The sequence below is a fragment of the Pongo abelii genome, chromosome 8 (genome assembly GCF_028885655.2).
Source record: "Pongo abelii isolate AG06213 chromosome 8, NHGRI_mPonAbe1-v2.0_pri, whole genome shotgun sequence".
NCBI lineage: Eukaryota > Metazoa > Chordata > Mammalia > Primates > Hominidae > Pongo > Pongo abelii.
Window position 1 is genome coordinate 75,047,425 of NC_071993.2, and position 16,328 is coordinate 75,063,752.

The following is a 16,328-nucleotide window of genomic DNA, read 5'->3' on the forward strand; positions in this document are numbered from 1 at the left end:
CCTGAGGGCTTATGGAGTAGCCATTCTTTTATTCATTTACTTTCCTAATAAATTTGCTTTTAGTTTACGTATGGACCCGCCCAGAATTCTTTCTTGTGCGAGATCCAAGAACCCTCTCTTGGGGTCTGGATCAGGCCTCTTTCTGGTAACACCTTCAGCAAGAGTTTAAGAATTACAGCTCAGCCACATCCACCTTGTGTTTGCTTCTCTCTGCGTCTGGCTGACCACTTTTCTTCCTGTCGCTAACTGACTGTCCAACCACTTGTGGCCCTGGAGCAGCTGGCAGGCAGAGTCATGCCATACCAAATAGGGCCTCGCTCATGGAACAGGCCAGAGCAGGGCTGGGTGGGGAAGGTGACTTGGCAGTTGAGTTTGAATAAACAGGTCACAATGGTGTTGGGTGGGACTAAAGCTGCTGCAAACTAGCCTGAAGGTGGAGGCAGAGCTAACAGGAGTCGGGAGGAAGGAGGCTGCAGGTAGGCCCAAACCAGTCCCATCTTGAGGGAAGGCCTGAGGCTGAGGGTGAGGAGCCCCCACACACCTGCCTTTCTCCCCTCCAGCTCAGACAGGACACCTCAGCCTGAAAGCTGTGATTTCCTCCCGGGGAGCCTCCCCAACCTCATACACAGCCCCTAACCTCCCCACCTGGCCCCGACACCCCCATCAATCACTCGGCAAAAATCCCTGGCTTTCTTGCATAAGTATTAGGTGCTTTGTCAGAAATTACCTAAGTTATAATCCAATTACACCATAATTACATTGGGATGGCTTCGTAACTACGGCATTAATGAACTTTGATGGCTCTCATAAATTACTCAGGGGATTGATACAGTGGGAAGAGGGCGGGTGGAGTCCAGTGGGTGGGAAGGTGGGGCTGAGGAACCATTAGTCGTCCCGGAGTCAGGAGGCGCCTGGAGAGTGATGGGGGAGGGGAGAAGGGTCCTTTCCTCCCTCCACCGACGCCCAAGCACAGTGTCAGGGCTGGATGTGAACTTCAAGGTCAATTACCCCAAACTTGCCTCCTCTGTCTGGTGCTTGAGCCCTTACCCTGGCAGTGTAGAAACTCTAGGATAAAAAGCCACTGCCCCTTAAAGGGCACGCAGTGTAGAAAGAAGCTTGGACTTCGGAGCTTTGCTTTCTCTGAACTTCAGCCTTGCTGCTTGGAAATGGGCAGGAGCAGTCTCCTCACATGATGTCGTGTGGCCTAAGTGTTCAGTGGACGCACACCTCTAGCCCAGCTCCAGCCAATAGAAATAGGATGTGGGCCTCAGATGTAAGGCACGTGCATAGTGTTATATTGTCCAGGGGCCCCATTAAAGAAGTGAAAAGAAACAAACAGGTAAAATTAATTTCTAATAATACATACATTTAATCTAATATATCTAAAATATTATTTCAAAATATATTTAATGTAAAAAAGCATTAATGAGATATTTCTCATTCTCTTCTTATTCTAAGCCTTTGAGACCTGGTGTGTCACTAAGCACCTTGCAGTCAGGCACCCAGGGACCACATGAGGCTGGGGACAGGCAGATGAGTGTGTGCTTGGCATAAGCTTGACACTCATTACCTGCCTGTCCCCTGTCCTCATTGCTGAAGCCTATGGCCTGTCTGCCTATGGTCGAGTCTCTTCTCCAGGACAATCTTTCACACTGTGGCTGGGGTGGAGGGTGCAGGCGGTAAGTGCTACCTGAATCTCCACTTGCTCAAGCAAAACAGTCCTGGATCCTCAAAGTCTTGTTGGTTGAGCACATCCAAACCATCACCAAGTACGGTCTTTAAAACACAGCCTGGATGCAACCTCCATTCCACCTCCACCTCCACTACTGTGATCCAGGCCACCCCATTTCTCCCTGCATGACCGGGGGAGCCCCTGACTGGCCTCTGGGCTTCCCACCTTCCCCCTCCTACGCACTGCTCACCCTGCATTAACAAGAGCATCAGTGGGATGGCGCCATGGCCTCCCGTCAAGAAGAGACCGTGGCAGGTGTTTGGGTGCAGGTGGCTGAGCTGGGCAGTGATCCTGGGAGGTATCATGGAAGTATCTGGAGTGTGAGGAGGGGAAGGAGGAGGAGCTGATGGAAGAGTGTGTTATTGAGGCTGCTGCCATGAGCTGGGGGGCTTGCTTCTGCCAGGTCTCTCAAGAAACATGCAGAAGGCCTCCAGGGTTGCCCCTGAAGCAGCATGGGCACTGGAGCGTTTATCCATGGGCTTGGTCCTGTGTTTGAAGGTGGCTGTGCAGGAGCTTATTCCCCTGCATTTGGAGACTAAGCTCCCGTGCATGTGCAGGGGCTCCCCAGGTGTCAGAGAAAGCCCTGAGGCTGAACACGCCCTGAGGGTGTGCAGGTGTCCCGAGGATAGACCCCGTCAGCTTGAGGCCTACCAGGATGCAGCTGAGATAGCAAGGCCAGGGTGCCGGGTGTCTGCCACACCTTTTCTAAATGTTTCCTTCAGAGGCTTTCTGTTGACCTTAGAATGAAATTTAACCTCTTAAGGCAGCCTTTGAGGCTCTGCCCAATCAGGCCTCTAAATACCTTCTCACTCCTCACCACTGTCCCCACACCCCTACCCTTTAGCCTTCTGTCAGATTCCAGAAAATTCCAAGGTTTTTCCTGCCTCCAGGCCTCTGCAGTTGTAGTTCCTTCTGTCTGGAATGCTTTCCCCAGCCTCTTCTCTCTGGCTCCTCCTTTCTGTATTTCCCTCCCAATATCACCTCCCGAGAGATGACATTTCCCCGGACCTTCCTACTTCCAGCTGCTGTGCCACCCCTCGCACGCTAGCCACACTCTTTTCCACCATTCTTCTTCAATTACTTCACAGTTCTCAGTAATTCCAGAAATAACCTTTTTCCGGGGTTTTAAAGCTCTGCATCACCAGGCCCTATCTCCCACGAAGGCATGGTACTGGTTCCTGTTGTTCAGAGGTGTCCCTAGCACCTGGAGCTGGGCCCGGCACCCAGAATGAGCTCAGGAAGTACTGCCTACTCGAGTGACGTCAGTAGGCCTTCTCCTGGCCGCTCCACCTTGGGTGCCTTTTGGGTAGTCTGTGTGCCTTTCAGGCAGAGGGGAGTCTGGTCCTGGGCCTGAGAGGTGGAGAGTGGGTCTGTCCCCTCCTTGTTCTGGGCACCGTGCCTCTATTTATGCAGCCTGAGGTCCCGCTGGAGTTTCAGCTGCACATCATCATGATGACTGGCAGGCACTGGGCTTGGCCGTTACTGCCTCCTACTCTGGGCCTGGGTCTGGGGTTGCAGTGATTGAAGGTATCAAGGAGGGGCAGGAGATAGAGAGATGAGTGCACCCCACAGACTGGGTGGGGCAATCAGAGACAAGGGGCAGTTTCCTGAGAGCCAGCTGTGTGTGTGAGGCAGGAATTTCAGGAGTCCTTGGAACTTAGGAGATGGAGGGTGGGGTTCATGGAGCCACTCCCCTCTGGAATCCAGTGGTCAGACCCCTTCTCAGCCTCTGCTCCCACTTCCATGAGAACAGCCTCTGCCTTCCCTCCATGGCCTAGTTGAAGGTTGAGCTTGGCACCCCTTTGACTTACCCGAAAGAATCCCTTGTCCAAGGGTGTCTGTGAGCTCCATGGACTTCCCTGGAAATGTAATGGAGGTGACAGCAGTCACCTCCTTAGACCCACCAGGAAGATGATCATGAGAGAGACAGACAAGGCCCAGTGTGGGTTGGTGCATACCGCAGCTGGGTCTTTCCCTCACAGCTGGTGGGGTGTGAACTTGCACAGCAACTTTAGAAAAACTGTCCTGCAAGCTGCACATACACAGACCATGAGCCAGGCCTTCCACTCCTGAGCACGCACCAGCAGCAGCGTGTACATGTGTTCAACAAAAGAACGTTCAGAGCAGCAGCACTATGCATAATTGTCAAAAATGGGAATAACCCACATTCTCTTCCAGGTAGAATAGGTAAGTAAACCGTGAGCTACTCAGCCAGTGGAATACTCTATGGGATGAGGATAAAAAAGCTATAGCTACAGTGCAGCAATATGGCTGAATCTCACAGAGAAAACGCTGAGAGAAAGAAGCCAGACACGAAGTAACACACCTGTATGATTCTGTTTCTGCGACGTTAGAGGCAGGCAAAGACAATCCCTGCGGCGGTTGCTTTGTGGGGAGATAGTTTCCTGGGAGAGGCATGCAAATCCCGCAGTGTCCTGTGTCTGACCTGGAAGTTTGCTCTGCACGTCTTCACTTTGCCACGATCCATTGAACGGTGGCAGTGTGATTGTGTGCTTTGTCTTTGTGTGTTATCCTTCAATAGGACATTTAAAAGAAAACCCCCATGAGCTTTGTCTTCCCTAGCTGAAGTTCTTCCTCTGTCTTGGCACCACTGGGTTCGATGGTCTGGTTTTTTTGTTTGTTTGTTTGTTTGTTTGTTTTCCGAGACAGAGTCTCGCTCTGTCACCCAGGCTAGAGTGCAGTGGCGTGATCTCGGCTCACTGCAAGCTCTGCCTCCTGGGTTCATGCCATTCTCCTGCCTCAGCCTCCCAAATAGCTGGGACTACAGGCGCCCGCCACCACGTCCAGCTAATTTTTTTGTATTTTTAGTAGAGATGGGGTTTCGCCATGTTAGCCAGGATGGTCTCGATCTCCTGACCTCATGATCTGCCCACCTCGGCCTCCCAAAGTGCTAGGATTACAGGCGTGAGCCACTGCGGCCGGACGATGGTCTGTTTTTATCTCCTCTGTCTCCACCAAGTGTCAGACTCTCAAGCTTCCTCTTCACAAGCCTGCCCCTGGCCCTCCACATCCCCCCAGGATCTGCCATTTCCTGCCCACTAATTATGTAGAGCATTTTAGATTTGACGAGGCTCCTGCCCCCAAATAACAAACTCAGACCCAGCAACAGGCACAGCGCACCAAAGGGCACTGTGAATAGGACCCAGGCTCTGTGAGAAGGCAGCTCAGGGACCATATTTTGTGATATTAACATGTTCCTCAGGGTCTCATTCCTCAACCCAAGAGGCAGACCAACATATTATTTCTCCAAATAAATACAGCGTGGTCCCCAAGAGGAATTCCCGGGGTGACTGTTGAGAAAGTAAAAGTGCCTCCTTCTCCTTTGTCTTGTTTTACAGAAAGGCAGACAGAGGATTGGGGAGGGAGGGCGGTGGGCATGGCACTGGCCGAGATGGATCCCTGCTCTAGGCATCTAGTGCTGCCTCCTCTCTAGCGCCTGGGTCCAGGGCGGGCGGTGGTCAGGTTGTGGCTGGATGCTGTTTCCCTTCTCGGGGTTTGCATCCCTGGCAGGAGGTCTGTTGGGAAGGAAATGCCCAAGCACCCACACCCGGGCTCATTTGTTTGAGGAGATGAGCCTGCAGGCACACATTGTACATCTCAGAGAGTGTGGACACTTGGGCAGACAGGAGAGCTGGGGGAAGGGCACCCCGCCAGACACTGGGCACCCCAGATGCCATTAATTCAGGCCTCTACACCCTGGAGAGTTCCTGCAGCTAAACATGTTTTACATCAAACTGCAGTCTCCTCCCTCATGATCCCACAGCAAAGTGGGAGCTCCTGGGCCTCACTGGTCCAGGGCTGGAAAGAAATAGTGGGGAGAGGAAATGAAATGAGGCAGCACACATGTTAGCCCTGGGATTAAGGTGGGACCTTCTTCTCGGTCTCTTGTCACAGATTGCTAAATATTGTGGGCCTTCGGTAGTGGCATGTGGCTAAATATTTAACAGCCTGATCTCCAGGAGGTGGAGGGGAAGCCCTGCTTTGTCATGTGTGCCGATTTCTGTGGTGTAAATGCTCCCACCACGGCCAGTTTCCAGCTACCAGCCATCAACTGGTTCTCGAAATTTCTGAAGTTTCAACAACCAGCTCTCTTGCACAGGTGTAACCTGGCTCCAGCAGCAAGTCCTGGGGAGGGGACTGGGCAGGTTTTGGAATTTGTCTGCAAGGCCATAGTAAAACATACAATAGAGATTCCAACATATTCTCTTAGACCAAGATGTATAGCGTGCCCCTGTGCGTCTCCCAAGGCTCTTCCGCTAACTTTGCCTACAGTATGAAGGAGTTGCAAGTAGGGTTGAACTAAACACATGGAATATTCTTTTCTTTTTCTTTCTTTCTTTTTCTTTTTTTTTTTTTTTGTTTTTCGAGACAGAGTCTCACTCTGTTGCCCAGGCTGGAGTGCAGTGGCGCGATCTCAGCTTACTGCAGCTTCTGCCTCCCAGGTTCAAGCAAATCCCAAGTAGCTGCGATCATAGGCATGCGCCACCACGCACGGCTAATTTTTGTATTTTTTTAGTAGAGACAAGGTTTTGCCATGTTTGTCAAGCTGGTCTTGAATTCAAGCGGCTCAAGTGATCCACCCACCTCGGCCTCCCAAAGTGCTGGGATATACAGGTGTGAGCCACAGTGCCTGGCTGCATGGAATATGCTTGTTCAGAAAAAGTACCAGCAGAATTAGAGAGCACACTAGTTATCATTATTTTAAAAGTGCCTCTTTCAGATATTAAATTAAGACTGACTTTTTAAAAACATCCAATACTATTTTAACCCCTTCCAAAACAGAATGTATCACAGTTGGCCAGCGCAAAGTATTTCCATGATTATCTCATTGGATTCCCCAACACAGAGTGTGACTAGTCCCACTTCACAGGTAATCTAGCAAGACTGTGCACTTTATCATCCAAACCGGAACAGTTTTGAGGCTGTCAGGCAGTACTTGTTATGCTAGGGCAACAGGAGTAAGCAGGCTCCTTCCCAGCCTCCATAGGTGAGGAGCACAGGCCCTGGAGAGGTTCGCTGACTTGCTCAAGGCCCCACAGCTGCAAGCAGGACTGAGTGCTCCTCTGGGCTCCACAGGGAAGCAGTGTCCTCAGGCTGACTAAGGGTAGGTGTGCGTGTTCCCCTGGATCTACAGACTCCTCTGGAGTCACAGGGGTTGCAGACACTTTTCCCTCAGTGGTATCCAGCTCTTTGGAGCCTTTCCTGAGAGCCAGTTCTGAAGGGTGAAGGCCTAGAGTGCCCATGGTAAGGATGGGAACAACGGGGTGTGGTGGCATAGGGAGGGGAAGGCAGTCTCCACCCGCTCACCATTCTCTCTCTTTGTTGAGAGGCTCCGTCCACAGACTCTGGCATCCGTACAGGGTAGCCTGACTTTGGAAAGCTTGCTGGGCACAACAAGGTTGTGGCGGGAGAGGGCAGGGAGAGGCTGCTGGTACGTTTCCTCTCTCTCCGACCCCATAGACCCTACATTACTACACCTGGCCTGGCTATCTGATTTGCAACAGGGGAAGTGGCTCCAGGAAGCGACATCTCTCAAGCCATTATTTGCCTCCCACTTTGTGCTGGGTGGAGAAGGGGAAAAAATCCTTACTGTGGCCAGGAATGGACCACACCTGTCAGGCCACCCTCTATCCTTCCATTACTGGAACTCAGTCCTCATCCTGGAGGATCACATCAGCCAGGTGCCTCAGCACCTCCTCCAGGAAGCCTTCCCAGAATCCTTCTTCCAAAGAAGAATAAAGCCTTCTGCCCCACAGTCTCAATGCCTTTGTTGTGCCTAGTTACTGAGCTGGGGTGTGTAAATGCCTCTCTGTCCTGCTAGAGGGTGAACTTCTTATAGGCAGTCCCTCTACCTTGTCTAGTTCTCTCTCCTCCCAGAGCCCTGTGCAGAGGAGGCACTCAGCAAATAGGCAGGCGGTAGACCAGCAGGGTGAGCAAGACTAGGACTTGGTGTGGCATACACCTGGGAGATTCCACCTTTAATAATCGTTCATTTATTGAATACTTACTACCTGCTAGACGCAGTCTTAAGACATGACACATATGCCCGGCTTTCATCACTATGCAATATATTCATATAACAAAAGTGCTCTTGTATCCCCTAAATCTGTTTTCTTTTTAAAAAGACATCACACATATTAATTCAATTAACTCTAACAACAACCCTAGGGCAGAAGGTACTGTTATTTTTCCCACTTGTCAGATGGAAAAACTGAGGTTCAGGAGGGTTAAGCACTTTGCTCACCTCACACAGCGTGGGGAGAACACAGTGCAAGGGTGTGGGATGCAGAGGAAGAGTGCTTGTGTCTATAGCTGGGCTCTACCACCTAGGGCAATTAACCTCTCTGTGCCTCAGTTTCCTTGTGAGTCAAATGGGACTACTAATAATTTATTTCCCATTCCCAGGAGGAATGCCTCCTTCTCCTAGGGTTTGTGGGAGGATCAAAGGGGATAATGGATGTGGATGCTCTCTGTAAATAGCAGGATGTTGTACAAATGTCAGGCATTAATACTTGTTGACTCGAATACTCTCTCTCACAGCCCCTCTGGTCTTCAGAAGACATGGTTCTTCCAAAAACCAATCCCCTGGGATAAAAACTGGCATTTCCTAATCCCTTCCAAGCACAGAGGCAATTTGATGTCCACAAAAGACTTCTTGGGAGAATTCGATGACCTGATTAAAAGGAAGTTGTGGGGCAGGTGTCTATCTTGCGAAAAACATTGACCAGGGCCCTGTCTTCAGCAAGGTTGTCCCAGAGGGGATTTTCCCCCTCTTCTTCTTTGGAAAAAAAATTTAAGAATTACTAAATAATGAAAAGATTAGGAAAAGCAGACTGGCACAAACATGAAAATTAAAATATCCTATAATATCCCATTACCCAGAGAGAATTGTTCTGAGTTCTGGGTGAAGTTTCTGGGTTGTTATGATACTAGATAGAGCCAAGCACCCAGAAATTCCCAGATCACAACTCCCCTTCCCCAACCCTGTGCAGAATTCTGATCGAGGAACTTGTGTACAAGAAACAGTGGCCGGATGAGATTCCAATTGCTACTCTATGAGTAGATTTATGAATGAATGTGGAACCCTGGTAAGGGATGGGATGGAGAACATGGCCCAGGCCTGAAGCCTTTGAGGGGCTTTCTACCCCTTTCCCACAAAATCAAAGCGGCAGCCTCTTTGGGGCAGGACCAACCTGCCTTCTGTAGCCTGGGACGGAGTGGAGGAAGTGCTCCACTAGTGGCTGTTCAGTGCAGTGACCTTGCGCCCTAGTGAAGGTGGCCCCCAAATATCCTAGGCTTGGACCACTCTCAAACTCCTCCTCACTTATGAGGTGGAGGAGAGGAGAGGATGGGAAGAGGGGCCAAAGTGTAGAGACAGGTGGGAGACCCCTCCACCAATAACTCCGGCTCACACTTTATAGACAGCCATCCAAACTTTAGTTTAATTATCTTTTGACAAAAATAGATTTCTATATCATTTGTAATTCATTTTATTTTCACTGGTTAATACATGCATGTGATAAATAAGTCTAACAGTACAAAAGAGAACAGAATGGAAAATGAATTCCCCTCCCATCCCTGTCTCTCCACCCCTCATTTGCCTCTGAAGGGACCCCCACTATTAGCAGTTTTTTGAGTCTTTCTAAAGATGGTCTAAAGACATGATGGTGTGTATGCATCATTCTTCGTGGCTCAAGGTATTCCATTGTGTGGAGGCACCTGGAATCATTTGACTAAAGCTTTATCACTGGGCAACCAGGCACTTCTTAAGAACACTTGATTAACATTTAGATACACATCCTTGAGGCACTTCTTCAGATTAATACTTAGGAGTAGGATCACTGGGTTGAAGACTATGCCTGTGTTAAAGAGTCTCGGGTTTGACAGTCCAATCGCCCCCACCTGGAGAAGGATGTGCCACTTCTCACTCATACCCACAATATACCATCATGATGCGCTTTTCCCGACACACAAACCAACACTGGATTGAGCGAATCTTTGCTAATTTGCTAGGTGTTAAGTTGCATCTTACTATTATTTGAGTTTGCATGTCATGAATTATTAGTGAAGTTGACAATTTTTCTAATTTTCCTTCTGGTTTATTGGCTCTTCGAATTTGTGAATTCCTAGTTTATCTTTTCCCAATGGTTTGAAGTGCTCTTTGTATTAAGACTGTTAACCCTTTGTCTCTCATATATGGTAAAAATGTTTTTTCACAGTTTGTTATTTGCCTTTTTGGCTTTGTCACAGCGTTCTTGGGAAGAATGTAATAAGATTTTGGGGTATATAAATAGCTGATATAAAATGGTACTTTCCCCCTTTTCTGAGAATCAAACAGAAAAAACGAAATTGAAGGGAGACAAGCAAGATTTGACAATGACTTAGGAAGGACTTCAGTTACAGGGTTTTCCAGATTTTAAAGAGAGTGAGTGATCCTGTGCCGCTCACAGTCTGTCTCTGGGCTCCCAGCTCGACCCACCCAGCCCTGCTGCTCCCCACCATGATGCACAGCCACCTGAATAGCTTGTTCTCTGGTCATGCCTGCAGAGCGTTTAGGCCAGTGTTGGACTCACAGTACACCCTTAATAAATAGGAGCTGTGGCTGATTCTTCCATTCACTTGACAGATATTTCTTGAGTGGCAGTTATGTCCCAGGCACTGTTCTGGGTCTTAGGATGCTGGAGTGAACAAGACAGACACAAGTCCCTGTCCTCTGGTGGAGCTGACATTGTAGAGAGGGGAGAGAAGTGTTGCTGCTGCTTGTTGTTAAGGGGTACTGGGTGGGGAAGGCTCAATTCTAGAAAGAACTTTAAAAGTGATTTAGTTCAATCTCATGATGGGCCAGATGGGGAAACTGAGGCCCAGTGACAAAGTGACTTGCCAAGGCCACCAAGCCAGACAGTAGTAGAGACAGAATTAGAATCGAGGTGAATAAAGGCCGAGGGTACCTCCCAGGCACTATTCTTGTAACAGGTGGGCGGGTTCATTGTTATGAATTAAACCATCTGACATCGACTTACCTTGGCAGAGAGTGATGGTAAGATGTCAGCTGGCCAGAGATGAGGGGAGGTAGTGTTCTGGAGTGGCTACAAGGCGGGATGGGGAGTGGGACACAGACAGACCCTGGCTCCCCTGCATTTGGAAGATGTTTGCTCACCCACCATCCTACTTGTAGGGACAGAGAGAGAGAGAGAGAGAGAAAGAGAGAGGCAAGCAGGACTCAAGTGTGGAGCAGAATGAGCTGCCATGAGCCAGTTTCACCTGAGATGGTTGCACCATGAATCTTGGGGACCTGGGGACCAGCCCAACTCAGCTGACCCTGCTGCAGGACTGTGGGCATGTTGCCTCCTACTGCCAAGCTGGCTGTGGGCTGTGGCCCTTTGCTGCCCTCTTCACACTCAGGTGGGCTTCATGCCTTTAGCACTGCAGGAGGCCACTCTTGTCAGGTCCTTGGTCCCCCATGCTTTAGGATATGACCTGCTTGACTTGTGCCCCTGAGGCACTGAGTCGGAGCCTTCTTCCCAGGGGAACAGGGACCTGAGAGGCACCCACCTAAGTTCCCTGACTATGCATCCTCAGGGCACTTGGTGAAAGGAGGTAGTTGTACCAGCAGGTACTCAATAAATAATACTGTTTGCCTAATGAACGAAAATGATGATAACAATGTCCAGTCAGGCATCCCAGCTCATGGAGATGTGAACATGAAGCGGCTAGTTTTCCCCACAGTAACTGTCGATACCCTGTTAACACCCCCACCCTGGAGGATTGAGCTCCATTAACCATAGCTTCCTGACTTGTTTATTAAGTAGTCTTACTCCCTTTCTCTAAAAGCCAGTTCCATTTATTTAAATCCTGCAGGCTCCCATTTAATTCAAGGCTCTTGCTGTCCTGCTCCCCATCTTTGACATCCAGGAGGGAAAACACTCCTCTCCTTTCTAGATTCCAGTCTCCTCTGATATTGGTGGGTGGTGGGGTTGGGCAGGATGGGGCAGGCAGTGGAGGGTTGTCTGCCTGGGCTTGTCTGGGAGACCCTGTGGGGAGCTGGGCCCCACACTGGTGGTCCTATGGACGTCCACGTGAGCCCTTGCTCTCCTCTCTTCTCAGCTGCAGCCTTGAACATCATCTGCTGGACAGCAGGATGCCCCTGTCCACTATCTCCATCCTGGCATCATCATCATAAGAACCATCATTTACTGAGTGTGTACTATGTGCCAAGTGCTGTTCACACCTCGGTGCTCGTGCTGATGACAACCCTGTGAGCTAGTCCTAGTTTTTCCCCAGTTCACAGGTGAGAAAGTGCACACTTAGGAGGTGTAGCAACTTGCTCAAGGCCTCTCAGAAGCAGCATTTATACCCAAGCCTGCCCACTTCCAAGGCCCAAGTCCACAAAGCCTCTGTGGCTGAGTGTGGGGCTGGTTCTCCATGTGGTGGGAGAGCTAGCTTTTATCAGGGGTCCCCCAGGAGCGTGCTCTGCCCTCAAAGCCCCTCTTTCCCCAGGAGCGGCAGGAAAGAGGAATGTTGAGATGAGACTCCCTATACCCTGAAACCCCTAGGGCAAGGAGCAGGGTCCCTAGGTTCTGGGCTAGGAATACCACCAGCACATTTAGGCCAGAACAAGAAAGAATCTCCTGATCAATGGCTCTTGTTGGATTTGAGGAAGGGGGTCCAGGGGGCTTTCTGGGCCATGTCCATGATGCCCTGGGATCCTCGCTGTTGCTCCTCCTAGCCCAGGAACTCCCAGTGGGGCTGGGGCTGGGAGGCATCCATGAATCAGGGGGCAGAGGAAAGGGAAAGCATGTAGAGGGGCCGGGAAGGAGTGCTGAGACCCGCCTCACGGTATGGCACACTGCTTCCTCGCAGGCCTCACCCCATTAGCTCAGGGTTAATTACACCAGCGGGGCAGGGATGCGGTGGCAGGCAGGAAAGCCTTTCTGGGCATGTCCTGGCCTCACAGTTGACATGTGCAAGCCACACTCATGTCTCCTGACCAGGATACCTTTGTTATGGTGAGGCAGGGAGAACGAGACCATTTTTCAAATCAGACGGGGGTCCCTCCTTCAGGGACTTCACCAACACCCCCTATGCCCGGCTCAGACCCTCTGCTCAGACCCTGGCTACCCTCCCCGATCCCTAAATCACTCTTGGGACCTCTTTTCACAGAGGTATTATGGTCACAGGGATGGGTGGACCCAGGAATGGATGGGTTCACTCTTTGGGCCCAGCCTTTGCCCGTACTGAAAACATCCAGTTTGAGTTCCACCTGCGCGCCTTGATGCAGATAATGCTATCAGACCCCTCAGGTCACTTAGCCACACCTCTCCCTCCTGGGCTGACCAGCTCTACACAGGCTGGTAGCCTCCTGATATAGTTTGGAGGCTTGGCCCTTCCAAATCTCATGTTGAAATGTGATCCCCAAATGTTGGAGGTGGGTTTAGTGGGAGGTGTTTGGGTCATGGGGGTGGATCCCACATGAATGGCTTGGTGCCCTCCCTTCGGTAATGAAGAAGTTCTCGCTCTATTTATATAGCTGGTTGCTAAAAAAACAATGTGGCACCTCCTTCCTCTCTCTTGCTCCCTCTCTAGCCATGTGATGCCGTCTCCTCTTCATCCTCTGCCGTGAGTAAAAGCTCCCTGAGGCCTCACTAGATGCAGATGCTGGTGTCATGCTTCTTGTACAGCCTGCCGAACCATAAACCAAATAAACCCTTTTTTAAAATAAATTACCCAGCCTCAGGTATTCCTTTATAGCAACATAAAACAGACTGATAGACCTCCCTCAGGTGCAACCTGACAGTGACTTACCTTACTCCAGGTGCGAATGAGGCCCCCTTGTCATGGCGTGAGACATCTGCAGGAATCTAGGTGGCACTTCTGCATGTGCAAATCAGAAATGTGTCAATATGTGTGCAGACACCTGTGTGTGTATGCACATGTCTCTCATGTCTCCCTCTGTGTGTGTGTGTGTGTGTACATGTCTCTCCTGTTTCTGTCTCTGTGTGTGCGCACATGTCTCTCATGTCTCTGTGTGTGTACATATCTCTTGTGTCTCCCTATGTCTCTGTGTGTGTGCACATGCCTCTCGTGTCTTCCTCTGTCTCTGTGTGTGTGTGCACATCTCTCGTGTCTGTGTGTGTGTGTGCACATGTCTCTCCTGTCTCTGTGTGTGTGCACATGTCTCTTATGTCTCTCTCTGTCTCTGCATAGGTGTGTGCATGCATGTCTCTTGTGTCTCCCTCTGTCTCTGTATGTGTGTGTGCACATGTCTCTTGTGTGTGTGTGTGTGTGTGTGTGTGTGTGTGTGTGTGTGTGTGTGTAGAGGGCAGTTAATGCCCACAGGCAACCTTTGACAAGTGGGAGATGAAAAACTAATGAATAAATACTTCCTGTGTTTATTGCCCTCGGGGACTGTCTTAGTTCAGGCTGCTATAACAAAATACCTTAGGCCAGGTAATTTACAAGAGAAAGTTATTGTTCACAGTTCTGGAGGCTGGGAAGTCCAAGATCAAGTGTGCCAACAGAATCAGTGTCGTGGCAAGGGCTTGGTCTCTGCTTCAAAGATGACGCCTGTTGCTGTGTCCTCATATGGCAGACGGGGTAAATGAGCTCCCTCAAGATTTTATTAGGGCACTAATTTCATTTTTGAGGGCAGGAAGCCCTCATGACCTAATCACCTCTCAAAGGTCCCCCTTCTTTTTTCTTTTTTTTTTTTTGAGAGTCTTGCTCTGTCACCCAGGCTGGAGTGCAGTGGCGCAATCTTGGCTCACTGCAAACTCCTGGGTTCATGCCATTCTCCTGCCTCAGCCTCCCGAGTAGCTGGGATTACAGGCTCCCGCCACCATGCCTGGCTAATTTTTTGTATTTTTAGTAGAGACAGGGTTTCACCATGTTAGCTAGGATGGTCTCAATATCCTGACCTCGTGATCTGCCTGCCTCAGCCTCCCAAAGTGCTGGGATTACAGGCGTGAGCCACTGAGCCCGGCCTAAGGTCCCCCTTCTTAATACCACCACTTTGGATGGTAGGTTTCAACATATGAATTTTGTGTGGGGAGGACAAAAACGTTTAAACCATAGTATTCCTCCCCTGCTCCCCCAAAATTCATGTCCCTCTCACAGGCAAAATACATTCATTCCATCCCAGTAGCCCCACAAGCAATAACTCATTTCAGCATCAGCTCAGAAGTCTAAAGTCCAGAGTCTTATCTAAATATCATCTAAATCAGATATGGCTGAGACTTAAGGTAACTCCATCCTGAAGCAAATTGCTTTTCAGCTGTGAACCTGTGAAATTAAACAATTTATGTGCTTTCAAAATGCAACAGTGGGACAGGCATAGGATAGACGTTTCCATTACAAAAAAGAGAAGTAAGAAGGAAGGGGTAACTGGTCCCAAGTAAGTCCAAAACCCAACAGGGAAAACAACATTAAATCTTAAAGCCTACAAATAACGTCTTAGACTTGTTGTCCTACTTCTGGACAAACTGTGGTACGGGCTGGCCCACGTGGCTTTGGGTGGCCGTGCTCCCATGGCTGTGCTAAGCACAGCCCACACTGCAGCTCTCATGGGTTGGAATCACATGTGTGTGGTTCTCCCAGGGTAGAGTTACCTGCTGGTGGCTCTACTGGCCTGTAGTCTAAGGGGCAGCTCTAGCTTTGCCCCTGTGGGTCCACTGGACATCACTGTAGTGGAGGATCTCTGTGGTGGCCCCACCCCTGTGGCAGTTCTTGGGCTGGGACCTGAGGTTCTCCAGGGCATCTTTTGAAATCTAGGTGGAGGTAGCCATGTCCCCACAACTTGTTCACTCTGCACACTCCTGGAGATGGCACTGTGTTGATGCCACCATGGTTCCTCATCTGTGCCTACCTGAGGGTTGGCCCAAGCCACACTTGAGCTCTCTTGAGCCACAGCTGGGTGACCAAGGAGCATTGTACAAGAATTTGGGGAGAAGAGCTTTGAAACCATTCTGCCCCCAGTGCCCGGGCATTCTGGTAAAGGGAGTGGCAGTCTTGAAGACTGCCAAAATATTTTGGGGATTATTCATCCATTGTCTTGATGAATGGCATCTGGCCAACCTTCACTTGGTCACACACTGTTGGTATTATCTCTCAAACACACTTTTACAGTCTTTACAACCTGGCCAGGCTAAGAATTTTCCAAATCTTTAAGTTCTGCTTCCCTTTTGACTGTAAATTGCATCTTTAATTAATTTATATCTTCTTCTGTTTTTACTACAGTCAAGAGAAGCCATGCCACATCCTCAATAACTTTGTTTAGAGATTTCTTCCACTGAATGTCTTGTTTCATTGCTCAGAAGTTCTACCTTCCACAAAGCACTAGGACAGGAACACAATACTACCAAATTCTTTGCCATTTTATAACAAGGATCACTTTTCCTCCAGTTTCCAATAACATATTCCTCATTTCTATCTGAGACTTCATCAGAATGGCCATTACCATCCGTATTTCTATGAACATTCTATTAGTGATCACTTAGCTCCTTTCTAAGAAGACTGGATAAGTGACAAATAGCTTAGCTGATTGGTCAAGATCATAGAAGGGAGCAAGTCTGGATGACTG

At 49.5% G+C, this 16,328-nt stretch overlaps 1 long non-coding RNA gene across 2 annotated transcripts; it reads left to right on the forward strand.

Annotated features, from left to right (window-relative positions):
- Positions 1 to 388: 388 nt before the first annotated feature.
- LOC129048467 (uncharacterized) lies at positions 389 to 13,465 on the forward strand. 2 transcript variants are annotated; one of them, XR_008510831.2, is made up of 3 exons: positions 389 to 476; positions 11,858 to 12,041; positions 13,337 to 13,465. It is a non-coding gene; the product is annotated as an uncharacterized LOC129048467 (long non-coding RNA). The 2 variants fall into 2 exon arrangements; XR_008510832.2 differs by having other exon boundaries at positions 433 to 522.
- The last annotated feature ends 2,863 nt before the right edge of the window (positions 13,466 to 16,328 follow it).